Genomic DNA, 24,469 nt, shown 5'->3' on the forward strand with positions numbered 1-24,469 from the left:
CTGTATAACCGTCAAGTATGGAATCTGGAACCCAGGATGTAAGATGCAGGCACGCATCATACATTCCAGGTCTCAGATCCATACAAAATAATAAGCATAGAAAACATAAAGGAAAAGGATAACAGAATGTAACACATCTTACCCCTAAACAAAAGAACCTTAATCCAAATATCTGCTAGGAACTTTCTTTTGTCTATTGCAAACTTTGACTCTAGAAGCAACAGATAAATCATTTTGAACCAAATTCTGAGAACATTTTGAAAAATCAATATTTGGTCCACCTTGGCTATTTCCAGAAACAGCAATTGGAGAATTATGTACATTGCCTAAATCACTACATCTTGCCACTCTACGAACATTCCACACTCTACCATCCTGCGTGACCACACTACTTTTAAAAACTTTGACCACTTTGATGGGAGGGAAGAACTTAGAAAAACCTTTAACAAGAAAACCAGGTTTTTTAATTCGCACCCATTCCCCCACCACAAAATCATTAACCTTGGATTTCATCTTGGAATCAAACAAAGTTTTCATTTTCAGTTGTTTGTCTTCAACACGTTTGGCCACACACGCAAGATCCACAACAGAATTATTTCCTTTGTCAAGTTTTCTAATCCACCAGGGACATATATCAGATGACGGCTCTCTTCCTTTAAGAAGCTTGAAGGGACTGACACCAGTAACAGAGTGAGGTGTAATGCGATATGTCCATAACCTCTTTCTCACCACATCCAACCACCCATCATCAGAAGCATGCACACCATTAATACAATCCTTAAGAACACGATTAAAACGTTCGACTTGGCCATTTTCCCTGGGTTCATACAAGGACGTAGTATAATGTGTAATACCACAACCGCTAAGAAACTTCTCAACATCAGCAGAAATAAGTTGAGCGCCATTGTCCGTAACACAGGTTTCTGGAAAACCTTCCCTCGCAAAGATTTCTTTTAGGAAAAGAATAACAGATTGAGAAGAAGCAGTGCTAACGAATTTCACTTCAGGCCACTTCGAGTGGTAATCCACTAGGACCAAAGCATAACGAGCATTGTAGGGCAACTGTTTGAAAGGGCCAGATATGTCAAATGCCACCTCCTGCCAAGGAAAATTGGGCCAACTCACAGGCTTGAGAGGAGCAGAAGTCAAATGAAGCATTTTATCACTATTAATACAGTGCGAACAATCCCTTACTAGCCTATCCACCATCTTATCAACACCAGGCCACCAGAAGTTTTCTCTAAAAAGGCGTTTCATTGAAGACATGCCAATGTGACCCTGATGAGAGAGTAGCAAAATCTTCTTCTGCAAAGATTGAGGAGGGATTAACTTGCCAGCCTTAAACAACAGACCACTAAACTCTTCAATCTCAGATGAAACTTGACAATATGAAGCCAAATCAGCTGAGATACCCTTATTGCCCGGCCAACCTTTTCTTACAAAATCAAAAACCTGTTGACAAACAACATCCTTATTTAATTCAACAAACCATTCTTCTTCACTTAAAGTAAGAAATTCCTCAGAAACACAATCACCAATAGAAGCCACAACATCAACCTCATCGTCCTCAGAAACACAATCACCAATAGAAGCCACAAAATCAACCTCATCGTCCACACTATGAACATGGTCACAGGGAAATCTCGATAGAAAATCAGCCGTGACATTACTCTTACCAGGAACATAAACAATGTCAAAGTCATACTCTTGAAGACGTGAAGACAAACGAGCTATACGCGCTGTAGAATTCCATCCACCACCAGGAGACAAAATCCCAACCAATGGTTTATGATCTGTCCTTAGCACAAACCGATTGCCCCACACATAATTTCTGAAATGCTCAATAGCCCAAATGCAGGCAAGAAGCTCCTTTTCTATAACAGAGTATCTTCTTTCTGTAGACGACAAAGTCCTTGAAGAAAACGCAACACACCATTCATCCTTACCAGATGACTGACTCAAAACACCACCAATGCCATACAAACTAGCGTCAACAGTAATGATGCATTTCTTATTAACACAGTAAGATTTTAAGGTAGGTGCACTAGCAATTTCCTTCTTAATTTGCTTAAAGACCTGTTCCTGTTTTTCCGTCCAAATGAACTCAGTAGAATTCCGTGTTAACTCCCTAAGAGGCTCAATCTTACTAGCAAAATTTTGAATAAACTTGCTATAGTATTCACACAATCCCGCAAATGAGAGTAGTTTTTCCTTATTATCTGGAGAAGGAGCTTTCACAATTGCATCCACAAGGTTCTTTTTTGGCACAACACCTTCTCCTGAAAGAGAATGTCCTAAATACTCCACTGTTTTGCAAAACAACTTGCACTTACTGGCCTTAATAGTCAAACCATACTTCTCCAACCTGGAACATACTTCATTCAGATGAATATCATGTTTTGACACATTTTTCAAAAAAACAAGTATGTCATCCTGGAAACACTTAACGAAAACACCTAGATCCTTAAATATGTGGTACATTGCCCTTTGAAAGACCGAAGCGGCCGAAGCCAAACCAAATGGCATTCTCTTAAACTGAAACAACCCATGAGGGGTGATAAAAGCTGTAAATTGCTTTGAGTCTTCAGTAAGTTCGATCTGATGATATGCAGATCTGAGATCTAACGTAGAAAATACACACGCCCCATCCAACATACACAACATTTCATTGATGTTAGGTAACGGGTGACAGTCTGTGACCAAACACTTGTTCAGGGCTCTCAGGTCCACACACAACCTAATCGTTTTATCAGGTTTAATCGCCAAAACAATAGGCGAAACCCACTCCAAAGATTCTACTTCCTCAATGACACCATCCTTCACCATTGTATCCAACATAACCCTAAGTTCCTCCCTAACGCTAATGGGAACGCCCCTTAATCTTTGTTTAACTGGGACTGTATTAGGTTTGACTTTAATCCTATGAGTAAAACCACACAATTTTCCTAGTTTGTCAGAAAAAACTTTTGGGAAAGAGTCTGAAATTCTCTTGGACATGGATAAAATATCACACTCCCCATCTGATATAGCAAGAACAGACACAGGATCTTTTAATCTGGGATTCAACGTAATTCCTAACTTCGCCTGATCCCTCCATCCTAATACATTCACACCTTTCCATGCAACATACATTTTGATAATAGCAGAATTCTTTTTTATAGTAATGAGAACCTCCTTAAAACCCATAACATTGATTTCTGATTTATTAAAATTATATGCAATGATATCTGGTTTGCACAAAGAATTGATATCTACCAAGTCTCCAAATGATTCCAGACAATAATCACGAGTGATTATAGTCCACGGAGAACAAGAGTCCACCATGAGCTCTAGAACTTTACCCAAAATGTTTACCAAACTTTTTGGAGATGGTAAATTATCAGTTTGTGCCATATCAAATGGAGTTTGTACAGAGACTACAATCCCAGATTCTTTAAGACAAGAATCATCATCCTTCCCTTCTTCAGCAACATAGGATACACTCCCACTAGAACGTTTAGAACTAGTAAAAGAAGGCTTTTTATAATCATTAAAAGGTTTGGTAGGAGTTTTACACATATTTGAAAAATGTCCTGTACGTCCGCATTTATTACATCGTCTGTTGATAGCAGGACACTGTGGAAAGGAGGCCATATGATCAGGATTCCCACACCTGAAACAATAAAATTGCTTTCCTTTGCTATCATACTTATTTGGACCTTGAGTCCTTGCTCCCTGCGCATTTACAGTGCAAACCTCACTGCTAGAAGTAGAAGGAGCAGAATGAACAGATACCTTATCCAAAGACTTGATCCATTTATCTGACTGTTCCAGAGCTTTAGCTGTACTTATAGCTGTTTCTAAACTAGGATCCCCCAAAATCCACAACTGTTCCTGTACTTTCTTGCTCTTTACATGCACAACAATTTGGTCTCTGATCATCTCATCAGTTATCAGACCGAAATTGCAATGTAATGAAAGTGCAAGCAAAGCCGTCAGGAAATCATCAAAACATTCACTTTCATCCTGTACTCTAGTATAAAATTTCAACCTATTCAAAGCAACACTAGTCACAGGTTTAAATCTACCTTCAATCCTCTGTACAGCTTCATCATACACATTAATATCACCCCCAGACCTAACAGGAGGCAAAGTTCTAAAAACCAGTTGTCCTTCTGATCCAAGACAATGTAAAAAAATATTTTTTTTCCTCTCCGCAGACATTCTTTCTCCATCCATAGCTTTAAGATACGTAAAGAATTCTTCTTTCCATCTAGTCCAAGGAATTGGCGGATCTCCTTTTGTCTGCAAAAACTTTGACGGAGGATCAAATTGCATGTTTTATGCAAGTCCTCAAATTACAATGCACTAAGATACGGATATTAGATTTTAGTATAGACTTTGCAGTTCCTTACAAGGAATAAATAGTATAAAACTGCAGTAGAAGCTGATAAAATAGTTAAATTCCCTAAAAAGAAGTTTTTTTTTGTTTTTGTTTTTTAAACCAGCACTAAAACAAAATTTTAGATAGATACTTCAAAGATCCACAAGGTGGCAGTCATGTGATGGATCTGTAGTTCAAAATCTCTTTTTAAAGCTTAAAATTATAAGTATAGATGTTTCCACAGCTCACAGTTAATAAAATTATCCAAAGCACGTGATGTTTCCAAAAAGCGTGAATTTATGTAGCTTGAACGCGAACTTTCACCCTTTTTTTTTTTTTAAACTTGCCACCAAATCAAAGTGCTTTTAAACAAATAATTTTATACCATCCTCCGGTACCATCCTCCGGTGTGTAACAGTACCTTTTATATCTTTTTCCTTGCGCAACGTAGCAAGTATTCATAGGTCTTTCTGCCTCTCCGGTAACTGTAATCCCGTGTTGACCGTTACCATGGAGATTCAAGATGGCGCTCTCACGCAGTGCGTGATGACAGTGCAATACGTGTTAGGTATTGCGTATTGACGCTTGGAAGCGCTGCCGTCACAGGCAATGACGCTTACCTGGTCTCGAGCTCTCAAGCAGTATCGAGCTCCCAACAACGTAAATAATCATAAAAAGACTTTAAAATTCATAACTTTTGACTTCACGATCGCAAATCCTCCGGAGCAAGACGTCCCTTGATAGCATGTCACCGCCTTGCTAGAGAAGGTAAAACGAGTAGTTTCGAAGCTCTTTTTTTGCTGGATTCACAAATCTTCTAATTTCTGCTTCTGTGCTTCTTGCAAGATGTGGCAGAAATCGTCAGATGTCCTCGTCGCCAATATAAAATGCACGAAAGGCAATGTAATGAAGTAAATCCAAGGATTTATTGTGAAGATACAAGGTTGAAGCACAGCACATCAGTTATCAAACAGGTCTCCTGTATAACCGTCAAGTATGGAATCTGGAACCCAGGATGTAAGATGCAGGCACGCATCATACATTCCAGGTGTCAGATCCATACAAAATAATAAGCATAGAAAACATAAAGGAAAAGGATAACAGAATGTAACAGACGTGTTAGACCATTGAAGGTTTCCTCAATCCGAACGGATGCTTTTACTCTCCTGCGATGTGAGGTACTCGATAGTTCTGTGGCAACGCACTAATATGCTCGTTTGTCCTTTGTAATTTCAAGAAAACGTTATAAATGATTGACGTCATTACATTTTGACCCGCTGTCCTCTCGTATCCAGAGATACGCGTTTGACACAGCTTTTGCACCCCAGAGAATTAGAGCCGCTGCCTAAACTATTCGACTGTGATACTTTATGTGCACTCACCCGCACAGTGGCGTCTATCCCAGTAATCGGTCATCTACTATGGCACATGATAGTCTCTGTCCTTTTAAGTATATGTATTTTTATGTCTATGGTGTCAGTGTCACCTAGGCAACCACATCAATCAGGCTAGCGTCAGCATCGACGCGCAACTACTCCCCCTACCACCTGTAGGTTTCACGCATCTAGCGTTGGCGTGACGTCCTCGCGCTCAACGAGCTCGTGAGCCAACTGAGTAAAGCCTGTATGCTTTGCCTCGGAGTGTTGCTGTTTGTGTTCATACTCCTCCATGCGGGGTCCCACTCTTCAATACTGAGTGGGCTGGTGTAGTTGCGGTCCCCGGACCGCCACAACTATTTTAAGTGTTGGCCTTTCCATTTCAGACCCCGTCCTATGCCGACCTGCTCCTGGCGGCACCCGCACTTCTTGAATACTGTGATTATCACGCGGGGTGAGTGTATTGAGTAACTGCCTACCCTGCTGTTCAGATTGCTTTCTGTAAACACGCATAGAATTTAGTTCTTTTATCTTTTATTTTCCTCCTCCAGACACCCAATTATGTCATCTCTTCTCACTTTTGGAGCCCTGCGGGCCCATTAATACCATGTAAATCCCACATTGTGATACTGCTGATCACGGTAATTAACCCTTTTTGCCACATTAGCTACCATTTATTGCCATTTAGTGAGCCTACTCATATATTGATTTGTTGCCTTTTTCTCCCAGGTTCTCGGCCCCCCACACCCCTGTGTTCCTCATTCCCTTTTTGTCCTGAAGAAGACCCTTTCCTAAATTCACACTGCTACCTAGAACCTGTGGGGTTGAAACATTGACGCTCATCCTATGTGCCTGCATTTTGACCATATTGTTGATGTATTTGCAATGGTTTCCCTTCTGATGGCTTATGATGCAATTGTTTGAACATTCATGTTATAAGTGTGGCTACATTTCTTAGTCAATACGGTTTTAACTATTCAAGGAAGTAGGTCACCCTGACCAGCACTCCTTTCCGATTTCCCAGCAAACCTTCGCACTTACCTTGCACTGACCTCACCTTCCCGCCTCCACCCTCCCTGGGGCACTTCTTTGTTTGTCAACATAATTTATGGACAACATAATTTATGACTCAATAATCTGCATATGAAACCTATGTTTGGATTCATTGTGATTAAATAACATTGAATCTAAGTTGTATGTATATTTGTTCTGTTAAAAAACTTTATTTTCTATTCAACCTTTCCTTTCAATGGTTCTGTACTGGGACCCCCTACTTATGTACTATATTCTATAAGTCAGCAGGTTTCTCCCCCATGGCCAAGCGTATAAAGTTTTGAAGCACCGTCCATAGAGCTTTTCATCACACTGGTCCCCTTCCACTTCGACAACAGCTGCAACGCTATCTTCCAACTAGGTCATTACACTCTGCGAATGCCAATTTGCTCAGAGTTCTCACATTTAAGAACGCTCACCTTAGTGGTAAAACATTTTTTGTATAAGTGGCTTGGCTATGGGACAGTATGCTGGACTATCTTCATTCTGTTAGCTATCTCTGTGCCTTTAGGAAAGCCTTAAAGAGCGGGCTCTGTAAGGTCTAAAGCTCTTACATGTCATGTCTGGATGGGTCTACGTTTAGATTAGTGTCAGGATGACTTTTTTTTAGGTGACAGTTTTGCCTCTATAAATAATAGAACCTGGATTGGAGCAATTCATAACTCATGGAACTGGGAAACTTGGTAGGGCTATGGTTAAGGAGGGCCAGGAGCACTAGACTGCCCACAGTCTATGCCTGCCAGCCAGTGGGTGACTGGTTCTCTTCCAGGGCAAGCTGCAGGCAGTAAACCACTTCCTCCCCTTTTCCTGATCTTCTCTTGTCCTCAGAAGCACAGAACTCTGCCTCACTGCATAACCTACAGATTGGTCACAAGTACTAGGGACAGGACAGAAGGTAGAAAGCAGGACCATCGTAGGTAGCACTTTAGTGTGCTGATGGCTCAGCAAAGCGCTAACGGCCCTACTAACCCTGGAGTTTTTAATCCCCTTTGTTGCGTCGCCTTTTCTCCCATGATCCCAAAACTGGGGTGATATATCTTACACTCATGGGTGGAAGTCCTGCCTGCTGGTTGTAGAGGTGGTAAACAGGATAAGGAGGCGAGAAAGTGTGTGCACGTTTCAGCTCTCCGCTTCAGAATTTATCATACAAATGCACTTATCATTACCAAATTTGTCCTTCTGGCATAGCCAGATGGGCCAGTCGGCATAGGTACCTTGTGATGGCCAAAAAGCAGTCTGTCTTTCATTCACCGAATTCCCTTTCCATTCTAAGCTAACCCGAGGATGTAAGGCGGGGAAAGAGATGACGGTTCATTCCACAGACACAACATGCATACAGTATCGCTGTGCTAGCAGAGCTGCTTTAAACCCGTGCCTGCCGACACCCGGCGCCGTAATGAAGTGCTTTCAAGCGTGGTCATCTCATGAACAGATTTAGACGACCGGGCCGGAGCACTGTGACGTGATCAGAATGACTTGCTTTGAAGTGCGACTGTAAATGCTCATTAAACATCAGTTTACAGGCAATAAAACACACAATCTGCTTCTCATATCCCCTGGAAGACCTTCATAAACTCTACATTTTCTGTAACGTTTTCGGGTGGGATTTTTAGGTCAGGTTTGACTGATGTAGCGTTTAGCCAGTGTCTTGTAATAACAAGCATTTACGAGGCCAACATAGATAAAGCTATTAGGGAGGTAAGGGGGGGGGGGTTAAGCTGCATAGCAGAATGGTGTTGGGAGACAGACCTGAACAGGCACACTTAGAAAACAATGCTGATAAAAATTAAGCTTTGCATGCAGCACTTTATAAAATATCAATTAACTTTTCATCTCTGGAACATCTAGTGAACAGAAACTGTACTAAAAGAATCCAGCACGTAACTAGTTAAGCACAGACAGGAGCAACAGAATGTTACCCTATACACATGCAGAGGATTCACGCAGCCTGAAGTGAACGTACCAGGGAAGGAAAGCAGAATGGTCTGGGCTGATTCAAGGATAAAGCATACATGCTGCAACGGGGATTCGGGGGGAAATCGGAGTGGCCTGGGGCCAAGCTGCGAAGCGGAACGGTGTTGGGAGGCTGACGAACATGCACCCTCAAATCAGCGATGTGCCACCAAAAAACACAAGCTCAGCGTGCTGCATTTTCTTAATAAGGATTTTGGCAGTGCATGCTATAAGAAAGACGCGCTGCCACCATATGCACTGAAAATTATACAATTAAAAACAAAAGATTTGGGTGACCTGCTTTATATGAAGCCACTCGACCGCCATTATTCAAGATTAAATGGGGAATGGGAGATAAGAGAAGTAAAAGTTAACGCAGCCGCGAAATCGATTGTGGGGACGCGCTCTGTAGTGGTGGAGGGGCGGAGCGAGGTGCGCTGCAAGGGTGCTGCGAGGAAAGCCAGATGGCGGCTGTGCACGTGCTCGCACACGTAACCGCAAGCTTGAGGCCAGCAAAAGTGTGTGTTTGGACTTTTAAAAGCCCACTTACTAAATGTCTCGTCAGAGCAGCGTATGCGCTGGCTCAGGAGAGACCTAAAAAGCAGTACGAATGTGAGACTACTAAATATTCAGATGACGTTGGATGATTAACCGAAACAGCACCATTTTCCAATCGAAAAGCCGCTTTCCTGATTCAAAGCTGTATTACTATGAGACAACTTAAAATTAACAAAAGAAGCCAGAGCTGTTCCAACAATTCCTACTTCTGAAGGAGCCTTTCCATCTACTGCAATATTGCTAAATTAAGGCAAAGGTGGTAACCATCTCTGGTGGATAGAGTGCTAGATAGCAAAACTTTACTATGCTTGCACTCCGCGATTTTAAAAAGTTCAATGAAGATTTAGAACAGCATCCCTACAGACACAAATGCCTCATATTGCTTATGACAAAAGTCTGAAAGAGTACCTACTTGTATGGATTCTACCCATCATTTAAAACCCCATACCTCACTGATTCCTCAAGAATCGGTCCTACTCTAGAATGTTCTGAACCGCTCTACCTAGTCCCAACTGCCATGCCCCAGATAACTCACCCATCTTTGAAATTATCTTCTCTTAACTTAAAGAAATTGCAAAACCCCAGCTTACTACTATGTGTTGAAAATTATTAACTAAGGGAATTGGTTGATAACCTTGTGTATTACTTGTGTTACTTTACTATTCTTTGGCTTGTAACGTACTACATCAGTTATGTAAAAAGCACTTAAAACAATCTTATCTATTAAGGAAATCCATCATGCCTCACAACAAAGACCATCATCGACAAAAAAAAAGGAAAAAGGGAATACTTAGAAATCAGCTTGAAGAAGAAGGTTGTTGCAATACTGTGAAAAAGGAAATCGAGAAGAATCAGTTTGTCTCTAGACCAGATATGCTCTCGCCTTAAACGAAAACATCAGCAACGACCAACAATCCTTACACGCATCCACTAATATTCCCAATGCAACCCCCCTCCCTATATGAAACAGTTTATCCATGTGACTTTTCCCTTCTTACTTACTTTGGTATCAGGGACGCAGGCGAGCCGTTTGCCACTAGGGATTCAAATGCAGACTGTCCACTGCCACTGCTGTCATGGCGTCTGTAGAAGATGGACAGAGCATAAGCAAATAAAATAGGAGACAACAGAACAAGATTCCATTTCAGAAACAATCACAACTATTCTAGAGATACTATACATATCACATAGAAATTAAAGCACTTTAAGCATACCACGGTCATGGTAGAATACAGTCCATATGGGCCGTGAGAGAACACAATCCCTAGAGCAAAGCCAGTAACCATCCATGTTAGGGAAATCCACAAGCCACATTAAAAGACGAGCTGAATGCAACATGCTTCATCACTGATCACTTCTGCGTTTATTAAATTATAACACGACAACTAGTACAATGTTAAAAACATGGAAGGGTCATGGCAGCAAGACGGACCCCACAAAGCGGCTCAATGAAAACTGAATCATAGTTAGAAAGGCTGCTGAAAAAATGGGCTTTGTAACTAGGATCCCTATCGCCCTTAAGGTAATACCCGTTTACCTCCGTTTGTTTTCCTGGCCATCTAAACGTGTTATATCTTCTTCCACAACCCTCTTTCGACTTGCTTTCAGGGCATTAAGCACAGTCTCTCTCGCACATGGGTCTGGTGTGCCGTTTTCCGGACTGGAGATGTCAACTGGTCAAAGCTGCAGAGACAAGAATTCAGTGAGACTACTAATTTTACATTTTTGGCAGTGATGCTATTCCGTGCTTTTTTTTAAATTTATTTTTACTTTTTATTTATTGAAGTTTTATATAGCGCTGGCTTCACCCAAGGGTATCAGAGCGCTTTACATTGTAGGTATGATAGTAAAAAGAATACAGGACAAATGTATCAAAAAGAAAAAGCAAACAAGTACAGTACACAAAAATAACAATGAACGAAATGGGTATTAGACAGATGAGCAAGAAAATATAACATTAGGAGGATGTCGTAACATTATTATACTATACGCATTCAGCAAGGTTAATTTAACAGACTCAGGCTGGCAGGTATGGTGCATGAATAAGGTGAGATGAGAGTTGAATTGAGCTGCAAAGATTAGGGTAAGGGTTATAGTGGGGGGGAGGGGGAATTGGGATGTGTGGAGAGAGGTAGAGCTGGGAGGGATTTTCTCGTCAGTTTATTTTGCCGGGCATATATGGTTTGGGGAGAGGGATTAGGGTAAGGGGTAGAAGGGTGCGCTCCCAACTATATAACAAAATCCACTTTTAGATCATCACCAAATGGAAAACAGAACAGGTTATAAGAATTAATTGCAAAAAAGCATGCAGCAATTTAAGCAAGCTTTGAGTTGCACAACAGCTATAAACAAAATGCACAACGCTCCAACAAAAGAACCATCGGTACCACCAACAGTTTGATTTAAAGGTGAAGTCTACAAGACATCAGGAGCAATCACAGCAATGCATACAGGAAGCCAAATATGTAGACAATTGAACAAGTGTTGAATAAGTCACTTAAATCAAAATGCTCACATTCAATGCAAGGATAGCTACAAAATATTAATGCTTATTGAAAATGTCCAACTGTCTGCACAAAAACAGCAAATAGACGCTATACACTTACATGGGAGAGCGGGCAATCTTGCTATCTGGGGAGCAATCTTCACTGTAACTGGACTGTGGATCACTGTTCTTGCGTTAGTAGCCATCCCAGCGCACCATAGGCATTGCCCCCGTCATAGCATACTGTGTCTGTTGAATAGGATACCGCCGTCTAGGTGTCAGAGCAAATCGATTCATACATGGGAGCTCTCTGAAAAGAATATAATGAAATACTGGGCAACTAAGCAAGGCCATTCAAGCATGTTAAATTATCAGATGCTGGAGAAAGCAGCAGCAAACTCTGAGACTAGCCAAGCATTATAGTTAATACAATCGTGTGTAGAACAGACACAATGCAATGCATTTAGATGTTAAAGATAACCGGTGACAAAGCGACGGACCAAGCGACAATCTCCAGCTCTGCGCTACGTGAAGAAATATATCCCCCTCATTAGAAAATTACTTTGCAAACTTTAATATTTGTAATCCAAAAAACTAGCCGGGAGCCTCTAACCTGGCAGATGTTGAAAGGAGTGCTACGTGTTCACCCTGGCATATTGATCCGCTCACTTTCAACCCCACCCGCCCCACAAATGCGTTCATCCTTCGAAAATGTATTGCTAGGTCAGTAGGATGTGATGCAGGGCTTGGATTGTTTCGTCACAAAAACAATGCGCAAAAGATCGAAAACATGCGCCACTCAAGACGTGTATTACCCGCAGGTGAACTTTATATAGCTTTCGACAGCACCGTCATTCGCAGACACCTATCAAGAATCAAGCATACATCAATCCCATCCACAGCAGAGGGCAACATTTTCTACTCAGAGCGGATGTCTCCTGTAGGACTTACAGTAGCAAACAGGTACTCTGAAACAGTGAATGCCTTTGTTGTAATCACGGTTACTGCCGGCTGTCACAATAAAGCTTCATTTATCGAACCGAACTCCTGCGGACCTGCTTCATTATTACAGACTTATTTTATTTCTATGTAACGCATCACCTGTAACCCAACGGACGTGCCAGTAAATATTGTTCACCTACTCAAAATGAAAACAGTATCATAACGGCTCACGTGGCAATTAGAATTGCGTCCCAAGAAACACCCAAAGAGTGCTCACTCAACATCTTCTAAGCTTCTAGATATTCTCAAGCTGCTTGTGCTCGCGTTGATCCCATCAACCAAACCACAGGTGCGCTCTCCCATGCATACCACTACAACGCCTTTCAACGCACGCCACCAGCTCAAACAAGCAAAGTGCCCCCCCCATGCGCTACAACTACATCGCCAGCCTTGTAGACCGTGTTTACCTTCATTTACTTCTATAGAAAGACCCTCCAAAACCACTTGCCCCCAACGTGATTGTAAACTCATGGGGTTAAGAGGGATGCTCTTAGGACTGCTCTTTACAAGTTTACTGCTACACAGAATCCTTCCAATTTTATTATGGACACTAAAAGCACCTATTGCCCTGGGCTTTAGAGAGTCATATGGCACCAACACACACTATGAATTAAAGATCCGCACTCTCAAGTGCCATCGCCCTTACCCGTAACTAAGCCTCCGCTGCGGCCTTGGTACGGCGGGGTTCGGCCGGTGTAATGCCTCTCGCAAACACTGCTGCTGACCCCGGGCCCTCTCGACGCCTGCCTCAGGGTGGCCGAGATAGCTGCCCAGAAGCTTTACGCGAGGAGAGGGAGAAGGGCCGCCGTTTGCACAGGCTTTGGGCGGGGGCTCTGGCAGCAGACACAGCCCCGGAGCCGGTCCAGTGTGCAGGCACCAAGCGCCGCCCGCAAGCAGCAGAAGTGACACCACTGCCCAGGCGGGTAGGAGCAGGCCAAATCCGAGCAACAGAAACGCGGCCCAGACAGCCCCCCGCGCGCGGTGCTGCACGAGCATCAAGGTCGCGCTCAGGCGCCCGGCAGCAGGAACCATCACGGGCCGCGCGCGGGCCCACCTTAAATATCCCAACCTGTCACCGCAGCTTAGGAATCTCACGCATGTAGAGTGATGCGCAATTTACCCGAACACAGAAGAATGACAATAGTTCCCCTAAAGGAAAACATAATTAACCAGCAGGAACACAGACCGCCGGAGAACTGATGCACGCGCACCAGCGCGAGACACCCGCAAAAACGATCCCGTTCCCCAGGTTCAGGCACGAGGTGGAAGCACACGAGATGTCGCCGTGAGCGTGCACGCAAGATGAGGAGGATCGCCGGAGAAGACATGGAGCCTGATGCCGATGCCGAGACTGACCTGCTGCGGAGGGAGAGGGACAGGCGGAAAGAGCCCGGTGAGTTGGAGGGGGGGGGAGAATGTGTGTGTGCGTGTGTCTGTGTGTGCGGTGTGGGGCTTAGTTGTAGGGGGGAGGGGATGTGTGTCTGTGTGTGTGTCTGTGTGTGTGTGTGTGTGTGCACGCGCACGATTGAGAGGCTGACTGGCTGTGCACAGTTGGAGCAAGAGATGTGCACGGCTCCGGGGGGCTGGGCGTGCGCGCCCACGGTGTAAAATCCATGCGTGTGCACAGCTCTGTCTCCCTTCAGAGGCAACTCAATAGCAATAGGTCGAGAGGGCTCGACCTAAAAACAGAAGTGGGGCACTAACCAAGTTAGGCAGTATGTAAGTGACATCACAGCATGTGACATCACAACCCACAACCTCACAGGAAGTGCTATCACAAAAAATGACATCATATTTTAAGACCTCATATATGTTAAGCAGGTCTATCATGAGTACATTTGAGCATATTACAATATTTAACAAATTAGATCTTGTGTCGGAGTTGTACCAAAAAGTGTTGCAACCCCAGCGCAAGATCTAGGCCTCAGATTACACATGTATTTATTAAAACTCTGCCAGAAAGAAATTGGCAACAAGGAGAAACGTGGCAGGGTATCTGTTCTCATTAATTGCTTGCAAAGTTTGCATTCTAAAATATCTTATGGCGTTAAGGTGCCTGCTGTATAGATATTTAAGTACCCATTAAATCTGAGGGAATGATAATGGTAAGATAACTCTGGAGGTTAATGCACTTGCTGGAGAGACAGGTGTTTTGTCTAGTTCCAGTTTTGTCAAAGTAGCATGAAGGGTTAAAATGTCTCCCACAGAGAACATCATGTGACACACAGATGACGGATCTTTATTTTATATGGATGGGTCAGTGGATTATTGCCTTTAACACAGAGATCCTTTCGTTACTTACAGTTCATAAATTGTAATCTTTCTATTATAGCACAGTGAACTATGAAGGAAAGGACATGTGACTCCTCAAATTTTAACCCTGTCTTACGTAACACATACAGTAAATTGATTTTAAAACATGTTTTATCGCCAATGTGCATTTGTGATGTAAGGCGCTCTGATACCCTGGATTGGGTTGAGTGGTGCTATAAAAGAAATCAGACAAGATAGTGGTATCTAAATTGTTATTTACGTAAATATTAGGACAGACCAAAACATCTGACACCCAACAGAAGTGGGCTCAGACGGTGTCTGATACTAATTGTTCCCTGGCGAGGTTCAACTGCTCAAAATATATATTTCACTAAACAGCCTTTGAGCGGCTAAATTGCGCAGTGTAAAACAGTCAAAATAAATAAGTAGGGTCGGGGCTGAGGAGGTGCAGCATGCAGACAGCAATTAACAAACTGTCTCTCCTCCTTTGTCCTAGAAGTGCAGCAGAGTGCAGGCAGCCATGGCGAGGTGAGAACATTCCTGGAGGTTTGCAGCACAAGAAAAGGGAAGGGCCATCTGAACGGGAAAGGCTTTAACAAAAGAATTTCCCCTCTCCCGTCTGTCAGTCGCAGGGCCATTGGCACCTCAAAGCACTTATTGGCATCTCAAAGCACTAGTGCTTTGAGATGCCAATGGCCCTGCGACTCACAGAAGGGAGAGGGGAAATTATTTTGTCCCCGTGTCCCCCCCCACTACAAAATCTGGGGGGGATATATACCCCACGTCCCCCACACTTCCTACGCCCACGCGTATGTGTGTGTTATGGTATGTGAGTCTGTATGTGCGACTGTGTGTGCGTATATGTGCTTTTCTGTACGTGATGCTTTTTTATGTCTTTACAATGCGCTTAATGCATGTGTGGGTGGTCTATGAAAGTTCCTAATTTTGTCTGAAATTGTAATGAAGAAACAGGATGGGGAACTCATTTTCTGGGGATGACTCTCTTTAAGTGGGAAAACTGAGATTATAATGTTAATGTACTTTTAAGTTTCAGCAGGACTTCTCCTATCAACATACCCTCTGCAGCGGGCTCTATGTGTGTTTCCATCTCTAGTCTCTGTGCTTCTCAAATTTGCTTGAAAATGCACCCTTTACCCACTCTTTTTTCAAAGTTTTCCCGAACCCCCATTAAGATGTTTGAGCTCGCTCGCTGCGCTCGCCACGGTGCACTCCGACAGAAAGCTTACGCCGCACCACTTTCAAATGTCATCAGCCGCCCCTGTCCTCAGATGCATCTGTAGTTTGGAAGGCATGTTTATTTGATAGGCCAGTGCCTGTTGTTTTCTTAAAGTGAGGTGTTGAGACTGAAACTTTCTTCTTTTTCTGTACACTAACCTTTGTTTCACGCCCTGATTCACTTTTCTGTATGACGTACTCAGCTTTTCTGTGAAACTCCGCCTGTCCATTTCTCTCTGTCCTGTTACTGTCCCCAGAGTCTTGTAAAGAACAGGAAGAATGGCTATCAGGGTACTGATATGAATCTGGCTTTTCAAATGTATTACGGTCTCTCTAGCTATACCCACCCCTGCTTGATTCCTGTGTTGAGTGAGATCTAGTCCTTGTTTTTGTTTTCAGCGATTTCTTAGTAACTGGTGCAGCTTTCTCCTTGCCTTCCTTTGAGATGATTTTCTATGAACCTAAGGCATTACTGCCCATAGAGGTGTACAACCAGTAGCAGCCCAGCATGGTGGAAGTGCTACCGGGTGCTGATGTGGGTAAGTAGAGGTAAGCAAACATATCAATAAATAAAACGATGCAGCGCGCTCAATGAAATTCGTTTTATTTAGTTATATGTTTACTTACCTCTAATTGGCCGTAATCCGTAGTTTACTACCCCACCCTATCCCTCCTCCGCCCCACATCAGCGCCCTACACTCTTACAATTATTCTTGGAAGTTCTCTTTCAAGATTCTGAATGGGAATGACTGCCAGCCACTGGCGCCCTGCTAGAACTGCAGCTTCTCCACGAACATTACTTAAAACTATCAAGGAGTATTTTACAAAAAAAATATATATATATTTTACAAAAAAACTATCAAGGAGACTGTCTCAAATTTGCTCATTTTTTGATCTCTAAATCAAGAGAAGTTGCAGATCCATGCTTATTTGGTACCTGTTTTATCACCTCTGGTAGCACTTCGAATGAGGATGTGCCATGTGTACTAGTATAAATACTCACAAATACATTTACCCAAGTGTTGCGCTCTTCTACAGGTGGCACCACTCCAAGCGGTAGATGCAAAGTCAGGATTCTATGCCTGATCTTGTGATCAATCCAGAATGGAATGTTGTCTCACTCTGCCAGTGAAAGCATTTATAACCCCTCAATGGTGACAGGAACAGCATCGTCAGCAGAGTTACTTTCACAAAAGACCTGCTAGAGGCAGGGAAGGTCAGCAAGCATCTGTGGGTGCAAGAAAACCAAGGGCAAAGCACTGACTTCTCCCTTCCCTCCTTTCTGCTAGTCGGTCCAGTGGAGAGAAGCATTGTCAACCACTTGCAAAGCAGTTACAAAGAACAAACAACAAATGGGTCGTGAATACTGTTCAGAAAGGATATTCCCTCAAATTGAAATCTCTCCTACTAGTTATGACACTAAAGAAATCTTACCAAGAACATAAAAGATTCGCTTTGGAAATAAGGGAACAGTAAAACAGGCCCCACCTCACAAAAAAGCAGCAGGAATTCATTTCTGTTACTTTGGGGTTTGAAAAAACAGGACAAAAGCGAGATTTTGGACCCGTACAAGACATTAGATCGAAAAACAAATGAGCTAGAAAATAAACATTCAGCATGCTGCTATTATACCACATTTTCCATAGATTTAAAAGATTTCTAATTCGCATTCCCATAATAAAAGAGCACTGAATTTTCTATGATTTCTGGTCCATTTTTTTAATTCAAGTTTCCAAGTTTCGGGTTGAAGTTGGCTCCTCGCACTTTCTCAAGCTGTTTAGGAATGGTTACATCTCATCTGAGAAAACAAAAAAATCTTCATCTGCCCATATTAAGAAGACTGGATAGTAAAAGCAGCATCTCAAAAGCAAGTAATGAATCATTTCTATCAGACTGCAGACATCCTGGGACATCTAGCTTTGCACATCAATTTGACTAATGTGGCGCCGCGGCCAGGGCGACTGACGCTGGAATCTGGGGACCACGGTTCGATCCCCGGCTCAGGCGGCAGGTTAGCCCAGCACCATGTGACTCTGGGCAATAGCTCCCTTAATCTTCCCGACGGCCCCCCAGCGCCTAGAGACACTTACGGGTGATTGTGCGCTTTACAAATGTGGACTTTACTGTCTTTTGGGTGCAAAACAGTCTCTACTTAACAGCAACTTCATTTACCCAGGTTGCAAAACTGTAACCTTCCGAGGAGAAACTTGCCTCTATTCTTCTGAAATGTCACAGTCTATTATGAACACCTTACCCGGCTACTCACCAAATGTCCTCTGTACTAGGGCCGAAGGCTTCAATTGATACCTTTACAACTGCCTCTAGAAGACCAATGGAATAGGGCTTTGGGCAGCTGTGAGACCAAGTTGACTTTAACTCAGGAAGTGATACAATTGTTCACTTGATGGTATCAATCAACCAATTACTGAAGAGCGTTGCTTTCTTTTTGGACATTCCAATGCAGGTCATAGCAACAAATGTTTTGCTCCAGGGTTGGGGTGCACATATTGAGCATCTACAGATACAAGGAACTTAATCAAAGAACGAAAGATCATACCATATCAATCTGTTGGAGCTGAGGGCAGTACATCTGGCTCTGACTTCATCCCTCCACTTATTCAGAACAAAAGCCCTTGCCAAAGAGACTATACAATAACAACATATTATTTGAATATGCTAAGGCGGACGCACTCCAGACCTTTGTCTTTGGTAACTTAAGTGCTGTAGTCGGAATCAGCACTCTAACACAGAGTGATCTTCAAGATGATTTATTTGTTCAGCGATAAGGACCACAAACTGCTGTCACGCCAGGCAGAGCTTACAAGTGAACTCCTTATTCAAATCTTGTCTTTACTTCACGGAAGCTAAGACTCTCATTCTTGTGAGGTTGATTTAAATGAGTAGCACTCACTTGTGTGGTAATAACATCTAAGGCCACATTCTAGAAAATATCCTGAGGCTGCAACTTGAGTTTGCGCCCTCTTTTTGCATCCCTCTGGGGAAATTTGGGGGCATATTATCATGGACGGCGTTAAAATTATCGCCAGTTTAGCGGCATAAAACTGCTTCTAAAGCAGCGATAATGGGCTTGATAATATGCCCTTGAGAATTCCAATAGAAGCCAATGTTCTGGTGTAAACATGGACTTCTATTGGAATTCTCAAGGGCATATTATCAAGCCTAATATCACCACTTTAGCGGCAGTTTTATGCCGCTAAACCGGCGATTATTTTTAACGCCGTCCTTGATAATATGCCCCTACGTATTACAGAGGGCGCCACAGATGTTTCTGCAGCTAAATATGTGCAAGTTCATGCTCAAGAGGGCATTCCCTCATGTGCATGGGGCAGTGACCCATTGAAATGAGGGTCCTTTGCTTTAGCACCTGTGTCGTATTTCATACACAGACGCAGGGTCAGGAGGTGCACAGATTGTGCCCCCCATAGCGGTTGAGCACAGTAAGTGCTCCCCCCAACACCCTGACAGCACCCCTTGGATGGACCCGTTGGTTGTGCCTTTCCAGGCGAGAGGTACCACTCACTGCACCTGTTTACAGGGGAATTAGTGTGACCACCATGCTCCATGTCATCATGGGCTTTGTTTTCAGTCCCAGAACTTTGACCCCACAGATCATTGGTATTAAGTGTATTAGTCTACTTAACTTTATAGAAGCAAACTTGGTCTGTACTTCCAAAATGCATTTTGCGCCTAATTAAAGCCCAGGACTGGAAACAGAGACCATGATTACATGGACTGAGGTGGTCGCCCTAAGAGGGATATCTGCCCCTGTTTGAAAATCAGGCCAGGTTGCCACCTGCAAATTCAAAAAAAGGCCAACGTTTTTCAACCTAAATTATTGGTGTTAACCGCATGCGCGCTAGCGGGTTTTCCCGCTGCACGCTGCATTTTTAAAAAACCCGCGTTACGTGACAAAGCCAGCTCGTCATGTGCGTAGCGCAGGTAACGCCCATGACGAGCTGGCTTTGTCATGCGCGCTGAAGGGGTTAAAGGAAGCTCATGTTTGTTTGGTTCTAGTACCGCGTACCCTTGACTCTGAGCGTGGTATCTCTCTTTGGAATATTGTACCAGTGGCATCAGTTACTAATGTAGGTTTGCATATCCACTGGGAAGGGAGCAAGTGCTGTGTTGTGAGCACTATTCCAGTCTGCGCTTTTAAGTGAGCGCCATTTCTGTAGCCATAATGCGGCCAGCCCGTTTCCTAAGCATCTTGAGACACTTGTCTGTAGTGTGCGCATTAAGGATGGCCAGTTTGGCAGGTTCATGAATATATATATAGGTCAAACTAGTGGTGGACAGGGGTTTAAATCCACGTCCCTATGGAATACTGATTAGTGTACATTATGTGCATCCGTTTTCTGTTTAGCAGGTCTCTGTCACTAAATCTCCTGCCTTCTCCCTGCTGGAAGATGTATAATTTTGCTTTTTGTACTGTGATTATAATAAGGCAGCGGGACCATGTACCTCTTCACCCTGTAGCTCCAAGACAGCACAGATTCCAGTAAATCTTAAGGTGGTTGAAAAATGGGTAACTCCTCTGGATAGATCAATATTTCTTGAACAATCGCGCCTTCTTGTGGCTGAAAAGAGTATTTGGCAGGTGGAGCGAAATTCAGTAGCTTGAATCTAAACCTGAGTTGTTAGAGCCGGGGTTAGTTTCAGTCTGCAGTAGAAGTTTTTTAAGATTATCTATTTTTTTCTTTCTGGCCATGGAGACGTTTTTAAAAATATTGATTTTTATAATTTGTATGTTTTGTTCTGGGAGGTTTTTCTTAGAGGAGACTGCTTTAACTCTTTTCCACGTTATGGCATTAACATGTAAAGCGCTCTGATGCCTTCGGGTCTAGCGCTATACAAAACTCAAAATAATAATAATAAATCTTAGAATGCCCCAATGTCATCCATGGAATGGAAGTATGCAACAGCAGCGCCTAGCAGAGGCTGACTAAGTGCAATATAACGCATCTCCTTTCCTTGGAAACTTAGGGCCTGATCACGAGTCTGGTGGTCCAAGGACCGCCAGACTCATGTTGGCACAGCGTTGGTGGTCCAGCCACAGCCTCACTGGAGGTCCGAATGCTGTATTACAACTTTGACAGTCACACTGCAATTGCACTTTCAAAACCACCAGGGAACTGTGGGGCATATTATCAAGGGGGTTTATCTCCGCTTTTTTGGCTTTAAAAGCCAAGAAAGCGGAGATAAAATTATCTCCCTATTACCTAACACCTGCCCCAGAGCAGTTCTTAGCCATGTTATCCAATGGTAGGTGGATAACATGGCTAAGAGCATTTGTTCGGCAATGCATGAATATCGCTGACTTTTCAGCAATATTCATGTATTTCGGACGATTTTTATCACTTAGGAGATAAACCTTGATAATAGCAAGGTTCCTAAGTGATAAAAATATTGCCGCTAAGCCAACATAGCGATAATTATCGCTAGTTGTTGGTAACATGCCCCTGTGCTCCCTGGTGGTCCCATGGCGGTCAGGGGCTCACAATATGCTGGTGATGCCGCTGCAGCACCATCATACATATTACGAGTTATACGACTGCAGGCATGGGGGGGGGCACATGTTATAACCCCCTTGTGCATGCACTCCCAGTTCCAGCACGGCATAGGCTTTACCGTCCATGCTGTGCTAAAACATGCTATGGCGGTGCTGTGGCAGTGCCTTTTAAAGGCATACATAGGTGCCTTCGAAAGGCACTGCCAAGCCATCCGCCCACCAAATCATGAAAAACTCATAATCTGGGAGGCAGGGTGCAGCCCTATTTGGTGGTCTCAGAGCTGGCAGTCGCGTGGCGGCTTGCTCCATGACCGCCAAACTCATAATCGAGCCCTTAATATGAATAACAATACAATTCAACTTTACTTATTACTATAAAAAACATAGAACATTAAACACCAATGGACAGTCCACAAAACACAAGGATACATATATGTCAACACAACCAAAACAAAGTGACAGTAACATGTGTCATCAACACATACAGATAAAAACACGGAGAGGCAAAGCAGACACTATTGACACATGGAAAACAAAACAAGTGATAAAAAGTTCAAATATATTCCCCCACAAAATCCCAGAAGAGTAAAAACTTCCCACATTGCATGCAACCCTACTCTTTTCTTAAGTGGATAATTCTCAACACATCCTAGCTACAAACATAGGGGCATATTATCAAGGGGGTTTATCTCCGCTTTTTTGGCTTTAAAAGCCAAGAAAGCGGAGATAAAATTATCTCCCTATTACCAAGCTGTCGCTAACACCAGTTAGCGACAGCTAATTGGAGATAGCGACCATCTTGGGCCCCGCTTTGCATGTCAGTGATATTTATCACTAATGACATGCAAAGTGGGCGTGCCAAGATGTTAGTGACTGGAAACAGCCGCTAACATCGCTATCTCCTATTACCAACTTTTGGAGATATTCGCGCTAAGCGCGAATATCTCCAAAAGCTAACACCTGCCCTGAGCAGTTCTTAGCCATGTTATCCAATGGGAGGTGGATAACATGGCTAAGAGCATTTGCTCGATAATGCATGAATATCGCTGACTTTTCAGCGATATTCATGCATTGCGGCCGTTTTTTATCGCATTTGCGATAAACCTTGCTAATAGCAAGGTTTATCTGCGATAAAAATCGCCGATGTGCGGCGATAATTTTTGTCTCTAAACAAGTTAGAGACAAAAATTATCGCTAGTTGTTGGTACTATGCCCCCTTGTCTCTAACTAAGCAATAGCGATAATTATCGCTATTGCTTGGTAATATGCCCCTATATTCCCTAGCTCATCTCCTCTCTCCAACACATGACCCTCTATAGTTACTTGAGAGCCTGTAAATTCCTTGTTATTCGCAAGTAACCAAAGTGAACATGGACCTGCCTCATTATGAGACTTATTTACAACGACCATGACATTTTGTCAAAACCCTGCCAACTCCACGCGGCCTAACTTTGACTCAGTCTCCCACCTGAATGAACCTTTTCTGTCCACCCATTTCCAAGCTTTATTTTTTCCTGAGATACTTTCACACATTCATGAGGGTACCAATTTGGTACCAGGTTGTCTGCTACACATCAAAGTACTTTTGCCTGCACTGGCATTCACAGTAGTGCAATAAGCTCATTATAAGTCTCTAATTGCATCCTACACTAGGATACTAGCAGTACAACCTTATTGCATATATTAGATCTATTTATTTATTGCACGATTACTTAAAATCATCACAATCTGAAACCCTCACATATTAAAAACAGCTACAATAAAAATAGAGAAATACATTTACATAAATCGTTAAAAGAGCGATAATGAAGCAAATGACATATTGAAATCAAATATTTTGGGAGGAAGTCAGTAACAGGCGTGCTGATTCCCCCCAACCTCCAGAATTCTACATTTCAGCCCATCTGTCTCTATTTTGGTACGAGTGTGGGAAAGGACATGTTAGTGAATCAGTTTTCACTTCAAGGCTGGTTACGTGTTATGAGCTAGAAAAGGCTCCGCCCGTAAACAGTGTCACTCTTGTGATTGTCAAGAAGACAGCAGTGCTACTGCAGCCTTCATACATTTCACAAAGCAGACAGCCAATTGTACGGATTCCCCTCTCAAACACACTTCAATGGCCTCGACAGGTCCGTCCATTCAAGATGCACCAAAGTGGCAGAAGCCAAAACTTCCTCAGTGGGATCAACTCCTCGCAGATATAGAGCACATGGGTCAGTGATTGCTCTCTCTTAGCCCAGAGGTGGCATGCCTGTGCTTCCCTCCAGGTTCCTCCGCCTGTTTAGAGGCCAATTAGCTGTTGTTTCATGGTGAGATTAAGGGACAGGGAAAGGAAGGATGGAAGGGACCTTGCCTCAAAAAACATCAAGGCCAGGCTACCATGCTGTAGTATTTTCACAGCTTGTGCATCATGGTCCACTAATATTAACCTAGCTTGTTAGGTCAGGAGCTTTGCAACCATGGGTGCCGGCAGCCCGCTTGTCCAGATTGTGCGTGTTTCTAAAGCTTCCAAAGTGCAGACTAAGAACTTGTGCCACGTTATGCCAGGTTGCTTATTAATATCCATATTTAGTTTCTCAACGTGCGCTTCTGCGCCTGTTTGGCTTTCAGACTATAAGCTAGGAACCTGGGACCTCATT

This window comes from Lissotriton helveticus, chromosome 2_1, assembly GCF_964261635.1.
Source record: "Lissotriton helveticus chromosome 2_1, aLisHel1.1, whole genome shotgun sequence".
NCBI classification, from domain to species: domain Eukaryota; kingdom Metazoa; phylum Chordata; class Amphibia; order Caudata; family Salamandridae; genus Lissotriton; species Lissotriton helveticus.